The sequence below is a fragment of the Ambystoma mexicanum genome, chromosome 3p (assembly GCF_040938575.1).
Source record: "Ambystoma mexicanum isolate Mex_15411 chromosome 3p, UKY_AmexF1_1, whole genome shotgun sequence".
Taxonomy (NCBI): Eukaryota; Metazoa; Chordata; class Amphibia; order Caudata; family Ambystomatidae; genus Ambystoma; species Ambystoma mexicanum.
In genome coordinates, this window is record NC_090925.1 from 666112561 (window position 1) to 666131744 (window position 19184).

Consider the following 19184-nt stretch of genomic DNA (forward strand, 5'->3'; position numbering starts at 1 on the left):
CCTGCACCTCCACCCTCGAGCACTGAGGGGCACCTGCCAGCACGCCCCCACTCTTGTCCCCCTGCAACCCCACCCCCCAGCAGTGCAGGGCACCTGCCTGTAGGCCCCCACTCATGTTCCCTTGCACCCCCACCCCCCAGCACTGAGGGGTACCTGCCAGCAGGCCCCCACTCATGTTCCACTCATGTCCCCCTGCACCCCCACCCCCAACACTGAGAGGCACCTGTCAGCAGGCCCCCACTAATGTCCCCCTGCACCCCCACCACCCAGCACTGAGGGGCACCTGCCAGCAGGCCCCACTCATGTCCTCTTGCACCCCCACCCCCCAGCAGTGCAGGGCACCTGCCAGCAGGCCCCCACTCATGTCCCACTCATGTCCCCCTGCACCCCAACCCCCCAGCACTGAGTGGCACCTGCCAGCAGGCCCCCACTCATGTCCCACTCATCCCACTCATGTCCCCCTCCACTCCCACCCCAAGCTTTGAGGGGCACCTGCCAGCAGGCCCCCACTCATGTCCCCCTGCACCCCCACCCCTCAGCACTGAGTGGCACCTGCCAGCAGGCCCCCATTCATATCCCACTCATGTCCCCCTGCACTCCCACCCCCAAGCTTTGAGGGGCACCTGCCAGCAGGCCCCCACTCATGTCCCCCTGCACCCCCACCCCCCAGCACTGAGTGGCACCTGCCAGCAGGCCCCCACTCATCCCACTCATGTCCCCCTGCACTCCCACCCCCAAGCTTTGAGGGGCACCTGCCAGCAGGCCCCCACTCATGTCCCCCTGCACCCCCACCCCCAGCACTGAGGGGCACCTGCCAGCAGGCCCACACTCATGTCCCCCTGCACCCCCACACCCCCAGCCCTGAGGGGCACCTGCCAGCAGGCCCCCACTCATGTCCCTCTCATGTCCCCCTGCACCCCCACCCCCCAGCACTGTGGGGCACCTGCCAGCAGGACCCACTCATGTCCCCCTGCACCCCCACCCCCCAGCACTGAGGGGCACCTGCCAGCAGGCCCCCACTCATGCCCCCCTGTACCCCCGACCCCCCCCAGCAGTACAGGGCACCTGCCAGCAGGCCCCCACTCATGTCCCACTCATGTCCCCATGCACCCCCACCCCCAAGCACTGAGGGGCACCTGCCAGCAGGCCCCCACTCATGTCCCAATCATGTCCCCCTGCACTCCCACCCCCCAGCAGTGCAGGGCACCTGCCAGCAGGCCCCCACTCAGGTCCCCATGCACCCCCACCCCCAGCACTGAGGGGCACCTGCCAGCAGGCCCCCACTCATGTCCCCTTGTACCCCCACCCCCCAGCAGTGCAGGGCACCTGCCAGCAGGCCCCCACTCATGTCCCCGTGCACACCCACCCCCCAGCACTGAGGGACACCAGCCAGCAGGCCCCCACTCGTGTCCCACTCATGTCCCCCTGCACCCCACCCCCAGCACTGAGGGGTACCTGCCAGCAGGCCCCCACTTATGTCCCCCTGCACCCCCAGCACTGATGGGCACCTGCCAGCAGTCCCCCACTCATGTCCCACTCATGTCCCCCTGCACCCCCAGCCCCCAGCACTGAGGGGCACCTGCCAGCAGGCCCCCACTCATGTCCCACTCATGTCCTCCTGCACCCCCAGCCCTCAGCAGTGCAGGAAGCCTGCCAGCAGGCCCCCACTCATGTCCCACTCATGTCCCCCTGCACCCCCACCCTCCAGCACTGAGGGGCACCTGCCAGCAGGCCCCCACTCATGTCCCCCTGCACCCCCACCCCCCAGCAGTGCAGGGCACCTGCCTGCAGGCCCCCACTCATGTTCCCCTGCACCCCCACCCCCCAGCACTGAGGGGTACCTGCCAGCAGGCCCCCACTCATGTCCCCCTGTGCCCCCACCCACCAGCACTGAGGGGCACCTGTCAGCAGGCCCCCACTCATGTTCCACTCATGTCCCCCTGCACCCCCACCCCCCAGCACTGAGGGGCAGCTGCCAGCAGGCCCCCACTCATGTCCCCCTACACCCCCACCGCCCAGCACTGAGGGGTACCTGCCAGCAGGCCCCCACTCATGTCCCACTCATGTCCCCCTTCACCCCTACCCCTCAGCACTGAGGGGCACCTGCCAGCAGGTCCCCACTCATGTCCCATTCATGTCCCCCTGCACCCCCACCCCCCAGCACTGAGGGGCAGCTGCCAGCAGGCCCCCACTCATGTCCCCCTGTGCCCCCACCCACCAGCACTGAGGGGCACCTGTCAGCAGGCCCCCACTCATGTTCCACTCATGTCCCCCTGCACCCCCACCCCCCAGCACTGAGGGGCAGCTGCCAGCAGGCCCCCACTCATGTCCCCCTACACCCCCACCCCACAGCACTGAGGGGTACCTTCCAGCAGGCCCCCACTCATGTCCCACTCATGTCCCCCTGCACCCCTACCCCTCAGCACTGAGGGGCACCTGCCAGCAGGCCCCCACAAATGTCCCCCTGCATGCCCACCCCCAGCACTGAGGGGCACCTGCCAGCAGGCCCCCACTCATGTCCCCTTGCACCCCCACCCCCCAGCAGTGCAGGGCACCTGCCAGCAGGCCCCCACTCATGTCCTCCTGAACCCCCACCCCCAGCACTGTGGGGCACCTGCCGGCAGGCCCCCACTCATGTTCCACTCATGTCCTCCTGCACCCCCACCCCCCAGCACTGAGGGGCACCTGCCAGAACGCCCCCACTTATGTCTCCCTGCACCCCCACCCTCCAGCACTGAGGGGCACCTGCCAGCAGGCCCCCACTAATGTCCCACTCATGTCCCCCTGTTCCCCCACCCCCCAGCAGTGCAGGGCACCTGCCAGCAGGCTTCCACTCATGTCCCACTCATTTCCCCTTGCACCCCCACCCCCCAGCAGTGCAGGGCACCTGCCAGCAGGCCCCCACTCATGTCACACTCATGTCCCCCTGCACCCCCACCCCCCAGCAGTGAACTGCCGATCTCATGACACAAACCAAAAGTCAACTATGGACATCAACACATGTCCGTCACACACATACACTGGTTGTCATTGCTTGTGTATTTTCACATGCATCAACCCAATGAGCGAATCCCACACATGGAACTAAAAAATGAAACTGTATTATGTACATGAAATCAAAAATGAAATGAAAGCATACCAAAATATGAAACATGAAATGAAAAGCATGTGAAAAAGATGATTGAATGAAAATGATAACCAATCAAAAAATAAATAAAAGAAAAACAGTCCAAAGTCAGTGACCCTCCAACAACGCAAATCCAAAGGAAATGTAAAATAAAATCTCCATTGCTTCATGTTCATAATAAAAAAAAAGAGAAATCAATCCATAGTCCAACTTTTTACAATCCATTGTCCGGAAAAAATAAATCCATTGCTTTTGTCCATAATGCAAAAAAAAAAAAATGAATACATGATGAAACTATATACAATCCATTGTCCAAGGATGTAAAGGGTCCATGATCCCAACCAAAGAAATGAAACGTGCCTAACAAACTACCTAAAAATATAACTATATACAAATTTGTGTGGCATTGTCCATTGACCACAAATAAAAGGAAAACGAAAAGGAAACCTAACTCTAAAAACTATTTACAAGGGCAACGGGCTATTCCGACGGCTCACTTTTGGATGTCCCGGTCCAGGGCATCATGGAACTCCTGCTCAATGTCCTGGAGGGGGTCCTCTTCCATGGCCCTGAGGGTTCGCAGGGACAATGACATGTTCTCCTCCAACTCCCTGGGAATTGCCTCGAGGCACTCGGCCCGCCTCAGGGCCCTCCGCATGGAGATCTCCGCCCTGACCATCATGAGCCATGCCTCTTCTGCCCGCTGCCACTCCGCATCTATAGCATGGCCTAACCGCTGCCACAAGGAAGACACTTCCAGTCCTGGGTCCTCCTGCCCTCTGGCCGATGACTGCCCCTCTGATGTTGATGGCCCTGAGCCATTATTGCTCCCATCTAGAGCCTGCTCCTGCTGCTGCTGTCCATGTGCCATGTCTGATGGTGCCTGCACATCCTCCATCAGCTGGTCTACAGTTGTGGTGTCCACCCCAGCTGGGCCGCCGACTCCCGACTGTGGCAGGGATGTGAGCTCCACCAAGCTGGCTGTGTTGGTCGGGCCAGGTCCACAGGTGGCCCTGGTGGAATCTGGGCTGGAAGATGTTGTGGAGAACGACTAGCACATAGTCTCCACAGAGGAGGAGAGGTCCGAAATAGTGCGCGACACATGTAGGAACCCACCAACCAGGGCCCCTCCCAGCAGTGCCACGTCATGACGCTGCTCTCCATGATGGCGTGCGTTCTCCACCCAGGAAGAGCGCACGTCATCATGAATGACACGCGTGCACAACGCGACACCAACCAGGACGGAGCCCATACGTTTGTGGGAGCCCTTGTCCGCAGGTAGTGTAGAGCCAGATGACATGGCACTCTCCCCTTCCTGCAGAGAGGCATGGGACGGGGCCTCCCTGCTGGTGCATGGTGGTGCAGTCACAGGGTCAGGGACAGCAACAATCACAGGCCCCTCTACGGTGACCTGTGCTGCCTCCTGACCCTGGCTCTGCACTGCACCACTTGCACCAGTGGTACTACCCCCACCAGGCCCCATGTGCGGCTCAGTAGTGGGCTCCTCCTCCTCTGTGGAGATCATCAAACCTGGATGTCTCCACACCGTCTTCCGCCATTGGAAGCCCCTGTGGGGGCTCACCCGGCCCTTCCGCCACAGCCGTTGTGGCAGACGCAGCAGCAGCCCCCTCGCTCCCAGATGATGGTAATTCCTGGGAGGGTGGCTGGGCCTTGCGTCGCCACCCAGTGGAGGCATCCCCGCAGCTTGGCTCCACAGCGCTGTTTCCACCCTCTTCTTCACTTGACGCTGCGTAGAGGGAGACATAGAACACAAGAATCAGGGTACAGTACAAAATACCCTAGACAGGAACCAATAACACATGAGTGGCACTGTCAAATGTCACTTCTATCCTCTCATTCCACAACACATGGGTGAATGCACACAACACACATGCAGAAACAGTCCTGGTACCTGCAATCAACATCAACATCCATGTAGAAGGGCCCCTGTAAACCAAGATGTTGCCTTCAAAGTCACATGCATCCATGGTGTTTCAAAGTCACACACACACTTCTCAGGCACACACACATGTGCACCATACATGTACATGACATCAGCACCCATTCCTCACCCCCCTTCATGTCCAGTAAAAGAGACAGCCATGCTTTCATATGTGCATTCTGCATAGAGCTCCCCATGTTGCATTGAAACACATGCACCAACCATCTGGTTCACATATAACTGGTCTCACATGCATGACCATGATGTCCCTGCACACACACATCCATACATGGCCTATGTCACACATACAGGCAAGCATCAGACTACCAGCACACTGCAACATGCACTGTCTCACACAGCAATGCTTGGCCACTTACCGCTCAACTCCAGATGGGTCTGCCTCCGAAGGATCTGGGCGTGGAGCGCTGGGCCTACGCCTTCCAGGACCCTCATCTGGATGTTACTCATGCATGTCCGGCCCCCCTCCGCGAGGCGCCAGGCCTTGTGGAGGGTCCTGGACCTGAAGTCCTCCCAGCGCTTCTTGACATGCTTGATGTCACGGGTTGACACCCCCTCCGTGTTGATGGCAACCACTACATCATCCCAGATCCTCTCCCGTCCTTCATTGTTGGCGGGGGATGTTCCGAAGAGGGCATCATAATGCCCCAGGACATGCTCCAACAGGACAAAAACTTCAGTGGCAGTGAAGCTGGTGGCCCTCTGCCTCTCTGGCTGGGGGTTGCCAGTGGTGCCAGATGGAGATGTGCCCGACATGGCAACCCCAGAGGCAGGAGTGGGTGGGCAACTGGGTCCTGGGGCTGGGCTGTGGAGAGATGGTATCCCAGTTGGGAGTCTTCTGTTTCAGCAGGGGTGGACACAGCAACTGGACCCCTGCAGATCGCTGATGTGCAGGTACCAAATAGCAGGGCACGTGGGCAGAAGACAGTCAGCCAGCTGCAGATGGTAGGTGGGAGCGTGCTCGGGGCTCTGGGGGCAGGAAAATGGCCTGCAGGGCAGGAGTGTGGTCTTCCGTGTGTGTATGTGTGGCCAGCTTGATACGGAGTGATTTGGCACATGAAAAAATTGCACGTCAGTGTGTAATTCGAGGAAAGACCCTTAGCGCGTAAGCCGTCAGCACACGTACGTGATTTCATTGGACCAAAGGCCCTTAGCGCGTAAACGCGTCTGTGACGTTTCATGCACGGGCGTTGCCATTTCGCATGTAAAACTTCACGCAAACCCCAGGAATACAGGTACCCCACTCGCACAGGGCCCTTTCGCATGTAAAACTTCACGCGAACCCCAGGAATACATGTACCCCACTCGCACAGGCCCTTTCACGCGTGAAACTTCCTGCAAACCCCGTAATACACATACCCTGCTCCAATCGCGTGTGAAACTTCCCACGAACCCCAGTAATACATGTACCCCGCTCACACAGGGCCTATCGCGTGTGAAACTTCCCGCGAACCCCATTTATACACATACCCCTCTCGCACAGGCCCTTTCGCATGTGAAACTTCCCATGACCCCCCGTATTACACGTACCCTGCTCCAATCGCGTGTGAGACTTCCTGCGAACTCCCGTAATACACCTACCCTGCTCCAATTGCATGTGAAACTTCCCGCGAACCCCAGTTATACACGTACCCCACTCGCACAGGCCCTTTCGCGTGTGAAACTTCCCACGAACCCCAGTAATACACGTACCCCACTCGCACAGGGCCAATCGCATGTGAAACTTCCCGCAAACCCCAGTAATACACGTACCCCACTTGCACAGTGCCAATCGCGTGTGAAACTTCCCGCAAACCCCAGTAATACACGTTCCCCGCTTGCCGTGCTGGTACAGGGTTAGCGCAGCCCTTTGCGCTGGATTGGGTATTTTGATGGCTTTTCTCTGTGCGAGGGGCGTTCTTGGGGGCGTATCTGGTGCTGCTGCAGGGTCGCTGCGCCACTGTGCGCCACGGCTGGTTTTGGTAGCTAAAATCCATGAATACGCTGTGCGCGGAAATGGATTTTAGCGCACGCGGCTGGTGCAGAGATTCGCACGCGCACACTGTGCGCCAGCCGCCTGCGCCACTTGTACGCTAAATTATATGAATTACCCCCATGGTGTTTTCTACTTCTGTCATGGATAATTCTGCCTCATTTGCTATTAGTGGCTGTCCAAGTGGTTCTTGGCTTCCTGTTACAGAAGGTTGACTACTGTCAGGAGTGTCCACTTGTAGTTGGGCCTGCAGTTTTTTTTTGTGTTGCTGTTCATTGTGCAACATTGTTTGGTACTGTGTAAAGTTTACGTCTGTTATAGTGCTTTCATTTGCTTTGAAAGTATCTCCATAGGTTTCATATGTATCCAGTAACTCTTCCTCTTTTCTGCATGGTTTAAAACGTTGTAGCAGGGACATGTAATACAGTTCTTTATGTTGAGGAGTTTTTAATGACAATCTGATATGATTAAATAAACTGTGTTTGGTAAGTTTCACTAATCTGCCTTCACAATTTCAAACTATGTATCTACCTTTCTTTTCATCTGGTTTAATATTATTTTTGAAAGTGAAGTTTTGGGCTATGTGGTAGAGACACGTGGTTTCCAAAGTGGCACTCCTGTTTGGGTAGTATGTGTCTAGTACATTTTCTTGGTTGTTGGGCTCATTTTTGGCTATTGTTTCTATGTCCTCACATGATTTGAGAACTATTTTTCTAGATTTAGCCGGACCAGGACTTAGCCATACTGTATTGTCAGATTTTCCATACAAGGCAGTACCAGTTAAACGGTCTGCAGCTTCATAGCAGCCACATTCTCCATGAGAGAGCATTTTTATGCCTAAGCTGTACAATTTGTGTGATAGTGTTTTGTCAGATGATATGTCATCCCAGAGGTCCTGGACCTCTGTTTTCTTTGCTTTGGTCAAGTAGGCTTTGACATATCGTGCAACTGCAGTGGAATTGACTGCAATGTACTGCACATCTATGTTTGCATTCCATAGGAGGGCAATGATTTCATTGTAATCATTGATGTATTTTGATTATTCTGTTCTTTTCATGTAATATGTGTTCTTAGGTGATTTACCTTTGACACTATGGCTAACTGAAGACATGAAGTAGCTTACTTGACCTGTTGCTGAAACTGGTCTAGGGAAACCAAAGCAGCATTTGGTGTAGTATTTATAATAATAATTATGATATATATATAATGCCAACAGTAATATGGCATATATATATATGCCATATTACTGTTGGCAACAAAAATGCCACTACATTTTGCAATAAAAAAATGCCCTTACATTTTGGTAAAATATATATGTCTTTACATACCTTCCTTTTCCGACAATTCTGGCTACCCAATTCCACAATTGGAGGAAACCCAAATTGTTCTTCTTTCTTTCCATCATATGAATCACAATTGAAATAATAGCAACTTAATAAAATGAAAATTGCAATATTTCATAATAAACCACTGCTTAATCATAATAACTGTAAACATATCCCAAATGGGTCCATAAGTCCTCATAATGTGCATGTGCATGTATAACTTTCTGTTCCACCGAAGTGTCCGCCATTTACATTTCATTTTCATGTATGATAATTAAAACAATAAAGTAAAATAAATAAATAAAATAAATGACTAATATAACTAACTAAAAAAAATATATATATATATTTTTTTAAACCTGTGATTCTCCACCACCCTCCTTTTCAGTCCCATAAAATAATACTATGCTACATCAGGAACGCTGTAGAATTAAGTTCAATTCACTACTGTTCTTTTTAAAATGTTTATCATTTTTATGGTTGCACCTCTACAATGTTCTGATCATCAACTTATCGTTATCTGGTTTATTCAGTGAAATTCTTTCATCCTGGCACTCTTGGATTCTTTTCCATAGAAGTCATCTCTTTGGGTATCCCTGTTACTTTGTCTTCACCTCCATACTTCGGTCCCGAGGCTTTACTTGAGTTTCATCCCGTGGACTCCAGGACTCTGTCATCTCTCGTGTCCTCCGGTCCTATGACCTCCGACCCCAGAAGATCAATTAATGTTTCTAAATTGAATAGAAAAGAGAAAGATTAAGTACATAGCATAATACCAATTTTACCTTTTCTACTATAAAAAATGTAGTCCTAAACATTTTGCTTGAGTCTTCTTATTTCTGAAACTAAGCACATGTTAAAGAGAAAACAATAATATATTTAAGACACCATTATACATCAAAAATATATTTCAACCTTGTACCATAATAATTCAACCTGCTTCAGCCCCTCATGTCAATGTTTATCACCTATGGTATTTTCATTTACATTTATCTCTACAATAAGGACCACATCTATTTGTATTTCTATGGTTTGGGATACTATTAAGACAGCTACTGTGTCTTTCTTTTGTGTATTCAGGACACTTAAGCTGTTTCTACCTGCTCAAGCCTCCTGATTTCATGTTTGGGGTGACAGGGCTTGATTTGGTTAAAATGAACAAATTGCTCTGTCACTGTTTCTCCCTCTGAGGACTGATACCTGTTGCTTTGGCAGGAGTCCATCTGATTGCCATCAAAACCAGGGGTAATCATAAATCCCAGCTGGAACCTGCCTCCGCTACAAACTTCTTTAATATCTCCACAACAGACCTGTTAAAACGTTCAGTATTTCCAGAAGAGGCGGGCCGGTACACAATATGCAGTTTCCTTTTCAACCCCAATATCTGCCACACCTTACTCATCAAGGTGCTTGTGAAATGACTTCCTCCCTATGACTCTATTCTTTGTGGTAATCCAAATCTTGAAAATATATGATTTACCGGTAATGTAGCTGACGTTTGTGCACTACAATCTGGTGCAGGAATACACTCTACCCATTTCAACATCAAACAAACTACGGTGAAAAGATAACGGTTCCCCCTACTCGACCTTTTTACAGGCCCTACATAGTCAATTTGCAAATCTGACATGAAAGAGTTAAGCCTCTTTTCATCAGTGGAGCTTTATGCATTGGTGAAGCGGGTTTAAATTGGGCACATGCTAGACACCCCCTAGTGTATAATTCCACATCTTGGGACATATCCAGTAAGCATAATCTTTCAGTATTTCTAAAGTCTTTTGTGAACCTCTGTGTCCTGCAGTTATTGCATCATGTGCATGGTGTAGCATTAGCCCTCTGAATGAAAGGGGTACCACCCACTGTGTCTGTCCTGGTATGGATTCCCTGATCATGAGTCCATCCTGTAGTCTAATTCATTTTTTGTTCTTTAATAATATACTCAATTCTTCTTTTCCTGTACAATCCTTTTCAGTTAAAAGATTGTGTTCGGGGTCCATCAAATGATTTTAATAGATCCCCAATATAGGATCATCTTTTTGCGCCTTAATCAGATCTTGATCTGGTGTATCATAACTCCATTGCACTACTGGTTGTTCTACCTCTTTTGGAGCCTTAGAGCGTGCAACTGCATATATTTGTATTTCACAAATTAAGTGTTCAATGGGTAACAACTCTCCCATAACAGCCCCAATCGTAGCTAAGTGATCTGCTTTATCATTTCCCTCCTTATCTTTTCCTGGAGTTTTTAAATGTCCATGAATTTTCCTCCAGTATATTGTTAAATCATTCTCTGACACTAATTTGTCTATAGTCTGTATAATTTTTCCATGCTTGAGGGGATTTTTTTATTATGTGCAATCATGCCTCTTGCTTTCCAACCAGGCAAATATTCAACAAAGCTATTTTCAGAATTAGTCACCAGCACAATTTCACTGAATTTATTATCAACTGCCGTAGTAATTGCTTTATAAATGGCTGCTAATTCTGCTATCTGGCTACTCCTAGCCCCAATTCTCATCCGTATACTAGGAATGTCCTCACATTTCAACCAGACATTTCCTATCCCTTATACCAACTGTTTATTGCTGTCATTTTTAATGTGAAAGGCACATCCATCAACATATACAGTTGGTAAATTCTTGCATGTCTTTTCATCAAAAGCTTTTTGGGGTGATTTTTCAAACTCCTGCAAACCAAATTCTACTTCTATTTTGTTTGATATACATTCAGCTGCACAGTCATGTACATCTACTAACCCTTGAGCAACTGGGCTCTTTTTATTTTGGTCATATATCACTTCTACAGGAAAGCCTTGCAATGCCAATGTCCATGAAGTAATTCTGGACTGTGCTAAATTTCCTTACCTAATCCTTTTACTCTGTAAAAACTGCAATGGTTGATAATTTGTCTCAATAATTACCCTTTCCCCTTGAACAATGGGGCAAAAATGCTGCAACGTCCACACCATGGTCAAAAGGGCCTTTTCACATTCTCTGAATTTGATCTCAACCTGGTAAAATGCCTTACTTGCATAAGCAATGGTTTTATGGTTCAAATCATGTTTTTGATATAACACTGCTGACATACAATGTTCAGTGAAACCTATTTCTATAAAGAAATCTCTGTTTTGTATGGCATACGCTAGACATGGTGCCTTTCTGAGACATTCCTTCAATTTAGCAACTGCCTCAGATTGCTCCTTTTACCATTTCCCGGGTGTATTCAGCTTCAATAGTTTAGTTAATGGTTGAGTAATTTCGGCATAATTTTCAATTAATTTCCTGTTATATCCCGTCATTCCTAATAAACATTTTAAACCTTTCACATTTCTAGGATCTTTCAATTTCTGTATGGCCTCCACCTTTTTCTTTTGTGGGTTTAGCACATGTTCAGTTACTTCATGGCCTAGGAAATTCACCTTTTTCTTGCACCATTGGGCTTTCTGCAAAGATACTTTGGCACCCGCCTTTTGCAATTGGCCAAGTACATGTCTAATTTCATCAAAATGGCTTTTCAAATTTTCATTTTTTATCAGGACATCATCCACATAAACTATAGTTCCTCTTTCCGCTGCATCAGGCATAGCCTTTCTCAAAAATATGCCAAATTCGCTCTCACTATTGACATACCGGAATGGTGTTCTAGCCCATGCGTATGGTGTTTTATCAAATTAAAATGAAAATAAATTCTGAACATCCTCTGCCAGTGACACACACCAATATCCAGATGTGAGATCTAATATGGTAAATACCTTTGAGCCATCCACCTGAGCAAGGCCTTGATCAATGAATGGCAGCAGCCATCTAGAAACTGACACTCTTTAATTTAATTCCCTCAGGTCTGCACACAGATGCCATTGATCATTTGGCTTTAACACATCCAAAATAGGAGTGTTCGAGGTACTATGAATGGGCCTGATGATTCCCCTAGACTCCGAATTCGTAATGATCTCTGCCAATGACTCTAAGCATGCCAGTGGTAATCGATATTGGCACACACATACTGGATTTCTACCACACCCCTCTGGTAATGTGGCAACTGGTAAATTAGTTAGGCCGCAGTCATATACATCTTTGGCAAAGACTTCCTTAAATTCCATAAATATTTTTCTCAATTCATTTTTATCCTCTTTGCTATCACATGCATCTGATAACAGAATCTGCTCCTCTACCATTTTTGAAAATTCTGGGAAATCCTTCAGTGGAGGAATCTCTGTGCTCTCTTCTAACTGTGTGGCTGTATACTTTTAAATATTTTGGCATATCAGCTTCCACTTCAATGTGCTGATTTTCTGTTCCATTTTCATTTAAATCAAATACTATACATGTCTCTTGGTGACAGCACACTGTCTCATTTGAATCTTAAGGGTACACAGATTGAATTTTAAAGATCCCCTTGGGTTGAAAATCCAGATACTCTGGCAATACACCCTGTCCATCTACATATCTCTCAGGGAGATTTCCAATCACCATGTTATTGAAGTCTACAGTATAATGTGATTTTTGTATGGCCATCCCTAATAAAGAATTCTCTTCTAAGTGAATATCCTGACATCCTTTATTATTCACCATCATTTTGACGGACCCTTCCCCAACATCTACCAATGGGGTTTATTCATAACCCAAGCCTTGCTGCTTCATGGATTCATTCAAGCACACAAATGCATCAGAATCTTTCCTTTGCTGACCACTCTTTCACTTTAGTGTTATAGCAACCTGCTTGGTGAACACAGGGATAGTAATTTCCTTCTTCACCTGTAATTCAATTGCATATGGTACCAATTGTGCACAATGATTAGCCTTTCTCTTGTCTTCAAATTTGGGTGCAGGCCCTCCTAGCCGGGGCGATATTTTTTGGTTACGAAAATCTAAAACCATACACATTCTGTGCATGATATCATTGCCTGTGTAAAAATCATTTTGTGTTCCACTCACTATCCACCCATTGTGGTAGATGATTTTCTGTCCAATATCAATTTTTAGCATGCATCTTCCTGCAATTCGGTTTTCAAAGTCTGGATTGTCCAAACCAGAGACCTACTGGTTTCTAATTCTAAATTTTGGGATCTCGTCCCTCTCCATTATTGTCTGCATTAGTTTCTCATTAATAAAACTCCTTTCCTGTTTAAGCGCCAAAGTGGCTCACTTTAGAATTGTCATTTATACCAATGCTGCTCATCTTCCATGTATATTTCAACAAGGGTGGTGATGTGTTTTTCTGTGTCTGCTTTAGGAATAGTGTTCTGTTTGCATTTCTTCTCTTTTAAATAGAAGCGCAATGTGTGTTCATCTATTTCAGTTTGCCATTTCTTACTCGGATCCAAATAAATCTGCACAGATTGTTTTTCTTTTTCACTTTGCATTTTATCCTGACACATCAAAATGACATTGACACTAGGCACACGGCTATTTTGTAGATACACCTCCACTGCATCATTTGTTTTAGCACCAGTGTGACATTCACTTACATTGCTGTTTTGGGACCTTATTTTCTAAGGTCTTAATGTTTTTTTTGTTAAAGACCACAGTACCACATTTACCCCATCTATAAAAGGAGACCATTTTTTCACGCAATCTGTTCCCATCAGGAATGGAATTTTACAAATAGATGTGATCAACACTTCCTGTTTCATCCTGTGGTTTACTATCTTTATGTCAACCTCAGTGACACCCACGATAGGCACCTCCTCACCGTTAAAGTTATGCACTGGGCCTTCACTTTGCCTCACTGTGATCTGATTCTGTGGAGATCTCCCTTCATTGATACTTTTTACCAATTCTTTGGACATAATTGTGGCCTGTGCGCCTGGTTAATCATTGCAAATGTATTGCATTTCTCTTCCACAGTAATGGGAGCATAATATCTGTCTTCAACTTCCTCTAACTCACACAAAAGTGTGAATTTTTACTGATTTCAGGATTCACTTTTCTCAGACATTTCTCACTTTTGGCTAAGCACATTGGTAAATGAAAGGACATTTTTTACTCCTTTCTGTCCATTTTCGTTTGAGAAACCTTACTCATTTTCCCATATTCAGAGCTCCCTTGGAGTGTGGCCACTGTTCGCCCTTCCATCCGGGAATCATCAGAGTTCACACAACAATCCTCCAACTTAATATGCATAGAAACATTACTTGATAATGTGTCATTTTCTAATTCTGGGCATTTGTGGGCATTTGGCATGGTCCAGTCTCTTTAACTTCCTCAAAAATCTGTGGCTCAATGAACTCGTCAGGTGACTGATCTGTACCCTCCTTTTGAGTACTTTTTCTTCCTGCCTGTATTTTATTAGCGTCTTCACTGTCTAGGGAGAGCGTTCTAACATCCCCACTGACTCCCTGATCAATTGAATTGCCCATACATGAGTTGTCTTTCTTAAATCTGTCTCTTTGTTCTTTACAATTTAAATTTTTCCTTTTTCATTTGTGCAAATCTCCAATGTTTGATTTAACTCCAAGTTAAACCAAACTTCTTTTTTAGATGTATTTGCAATTTCTGTCTGATGTTTATCTGCAGGTATTTTTGTTTTTAAATCATTCAGTATCTCAGAGTCATTATGCAAAACCAGATCAGGGAAATCTGTCTTTTTATCATCGCAGGTATCATGAAGATTTAGTCACTTATTATCGGAAGCCACCCGGCCACTACTATGGCCTTGTTCTCTCTCCTTTGATGACTGTTTTTGGGCCGTACAGAGCTTTCCTATTTGTTCAGCCAACATTTTCACTTGGGCCTCGAGACACTGGAATCTTTCCATCTCTCTAGAATCTTCTCTCTGCGGCCTATGCCGATATTGATTGTTTTCCCCCTGGTTGAATCTATTCTGATATCTCTCAGGAGAGTGATTTCTATTGGTATTGTTTCTGAATTCTTGATTCATGTGGGGCGGGGAGTGGGGTGCACTTATCCTTTGGTTGTAGTCCCCTGGTGGCGATGATTGATTGTATTGAGGTGGGGCATAATTCATACTCTGCCTCATGTCCTGTCTCTCATTTTGTGAGTAATGTCCCCTATGCTGATTCCCATTTTCAGTAAATCGATCTACGTACCGTGGTCTGTCCTGATTACCATAGATCATGGTGTTGGGGTCAAATCTGCTCTGTGTCGCCAACGTCTGGTAGGGACCATTATTTCTTTGATCCTGGCTTTGTCTCTGATTATTGTTCATACCTGACATGTCAGGCCGATATCCTGACCAGGGGCTGTCTCCTAGGTATCTAGGGCTAATGTAGCTCTCCCTATTACTAGGATCATGTGATTGAAACATCGGTGCAGAGAGCGGCAACCTTTGTTGATTACCCCTCTGTTCGGGTATCACATTATTTTTACCTGGACTTTGAGCGGACTCAAGTGACATATTAGCTGACCTGATCTCCATCACTGTTGCTGAGGATTCTTTAGATTTTGGTCTATTGTCTTTCATTTTATCACTCTCTCTACCCTGACAATACAGCACTTCATATAGTTTTGTACTTTGGTGCACAGTCCACTCCAGGGACTGGTCACGGTCAAATTCACGGACTAACTGTGATATGATGTCTTTCTGCAACCCATAGAAATAGGCAGTTTTAAACTCATTGGGATTGGGATCAAAAGAAGCAAGAAAAAGCTCTTTTTAATCCTTGCAGAAATTGGCGAGGGGACGTATTTGGCCCAGCCATAATCATGTATGCTACTTTCTTTGCCTCCTGTAATGACTGGAATGGAGAAAATGACGTCTAATCTCTTTTTCAAACTCTGCCCATGTCATGTTCTGCTGTTCATTTAATCCTCTAATGATACTGGCTGTGGGAGCATCCAGAGTTAAATGAAAGTATTGTCTGTATTGTTCTTTAGGTATCTGGAGGGCTTTAAATATATTGTGCACCACTTCTAAGTGGTCATCTATACAGCACTCCCCTCCTTTTTTGAATTGTTTGATGAGGGCCTTGATTGATTTTATTATTTTGGTAGGGCTACTTGTTGCTATACATGGGATTGCAGTACTTTGTGATTCAACCCTTGTTTCAGGCGTATGGGATTGGTGGTGGCCCCCAATGGGTGTGTCAAATCCCCCAAGGGTGCTGCAACCAAGTTCAGTCACCGGCACAGCCACTGGGGCACTATCTCTCCATGTAGAAACAGAATTCACCTTGACTCCATTGAATGTGGTGCCCTGTCGTTTGTCCTGGGACCTGGAAATGCATATTTGTTGTTCCAAAACCTTAGACTTTTTAAGGAGTCGATATGCCTCCTTACACAAGTAATTGTTTTCATCACCCATCTTATTAATCACATTTTGCATATCACTCATTTGCATTTGGCATTCATTGAACTCTTGGTCTCATCTGTCTTGTTCTTGAAACATTTTAACTATCTCTTGTTCAGCATTTTGAAGATCACTTTCTTTCTCACAATGTTCTTTTTGTAAATTCTGCATTTCCAAAATAACCTCATCTTTATCTTGTCTAATATGATCTACCAACCCTTTCAAGTGTTTTAATTCTTGCTCACTATCCTCAAACTGTTTCTTTCTTTGGGACAATTGAGTGTCGAGGTCTTTACATTTTGACTGCATGTCCTTTTGACATACCTCCAGTTCTGCTCTTAACTTTTCCTCTTGTTCATTAGCTCCATCCAGTTCAACTTTTAATCTGCTAATCAGCTTGGCATAATTTTCTTTCATTCTCAGAGACCTATTTAAAATTAACCATATCTAGGCACATAGCCATATCAGACAATCTTTCTCTGCATGTGTATCAGCAGCATTTAATAATCTCAAAAGGCAGACCTGAATTATGCTACCTTCTGCGAAAATATTATCCAATGGTTCTTTCTGCACTTCTGCATATATGCGGTCATGGCACTCTGTGGTGTAATTTGAGGACCATGTTCCATGTGCATATAACTTTGCCTCCAGATATTGCACTAACTCTGGGAATGTGGCCTCCATTGGAGACATTCTGAAATTCACTTCTAGTGTCACGCTGCTCACATAAAATGGTTTCCCTTCAATGCACGTATGGTATAGTGTTAGACACACTTGCCGCGCCCAGTAGGTGCTCTACAGTCACTTTCCCGGCCAACACACCATTATCTGTAATAGATTTTTGTCTTATTGGGATAAATTTGGGATTGCCAGTATTTTCTTACTGTAAAAATATTGGTGGTAATTTGGTGGTAAATTAGTCGTGCACTTAGATTGGTTTGGCATCACATTATTTTAGTGACCATACCTTGTTAGCTCATATTGGTGGTAGTTTTAGTGGTATTTTGTTTTGCAGTAATTATTTCTGCGGTATAGTGGTGAGCATGGTTTTCTTCTTTATACTATAACCCCATCATAAAATAGAACTTTCCTTTCTATTAGAATACCTCTTAGTTGTCTGTAGAGAGCCCCAGACTTATGCACTGTTAGAACCCATTGATTTTATTCAGAGCGCCACCTACAGTTTGTGGCTGGTATCACTGGCTTATCTACATCTAGTAATCTATGTGCCCTTAGGCATCACTGGCTCATGGACGTCAAGTAATCTATATATCATATCAGACTCCGTCCCATCCGCATGAAAGGAAGGCATACACACGCACAAACCTGCCTTATCACTGAATTTTATTAGCTTCTTCTGGGTTGTTATTTTACCTGCAGTAGTAAATTGACAAATGCACTACTGAACAGAAATGAACCTCCCCTGTATACTTTATATATGTAAATGAATTCACAGATGCAAACATGACACTAAATCCCATTTGTTTTCATGGATACTTATTATATTGAATCTTATTTACATGTCATTAAATCTGGATACATTGCATCATCATCTGAAATACAAAAATGAAAACGAAACAGAACAAACAGGCCTTTTGAAACATGGGTTAATGTTCCCACATTCTGAACATGACGAAAAAAAATAAACATGCAGTGATTTCTTAACCTTTCGACACTGTAATAAATCTTAGCCAAGCATACGGCATTAAAATGATCCTCACTTGGCACATATCTTACCAAGATTAGTATTTCTTTGAAGTTCTCAGCACGGAACACTGTCAGTCTTCTCAGCCCAACACAAACTAACTATTTCCCTGCATTTCTTGTCCCAAGAAACCTTCTGTCCTTCCCATTTTGGCATTTCTTGTCTGCCTATAATTTCCACCAATCAGGTAAACAAGAATGTGTTTTGTATCAACCCTCATGTTTAGAACAATGAGGGCTTTAGGCCTCCCTGAATAGATGTTTCATTCTATTTCCTGCTGCCTCTTTCCCTCTGATCTCCACAAGCTAATACAGAAAAAAAAATGCCAGTGTGCATTTAAAAATGAATTACAGGAGATGTTCACCTCATTTTGCATATGAGACTGCATTATAATGTTAGGGAAGTTAGAATTTAGTATTTTAACAATGTTAATTATGTTAGTATATAACTTAATGTAGTCTCCATGTATGAGGTATCCAAAAAATATGGTGCACTTCATTATTTGGCCTGGCAGTACTAAGCTTTTCTATGCGTGCATTTAGTTCTCTGAAGTTTCCCTTTAACACAGTTTTTTTCACTGAATATATATATAAGTGCTGATACTGACCTTTATTGACGTAACTCTGTGTGCTGGATACATAAAGCATAGAAAAAGTTACTCACCTGCATTAATTTTTCTTATATTCATTGATTCCATTCCCCATTGAATGTAATTAATGGTTGCTGTATTTTATATTTGCTTTTGTGCCTTGTGTATATATAAATAAATATATGTTGACATAACTTTATTTGAGTAAGTGTTTACTTGGATACCCATGTGAGCTGATTTCACTGTACTGGTATACAGC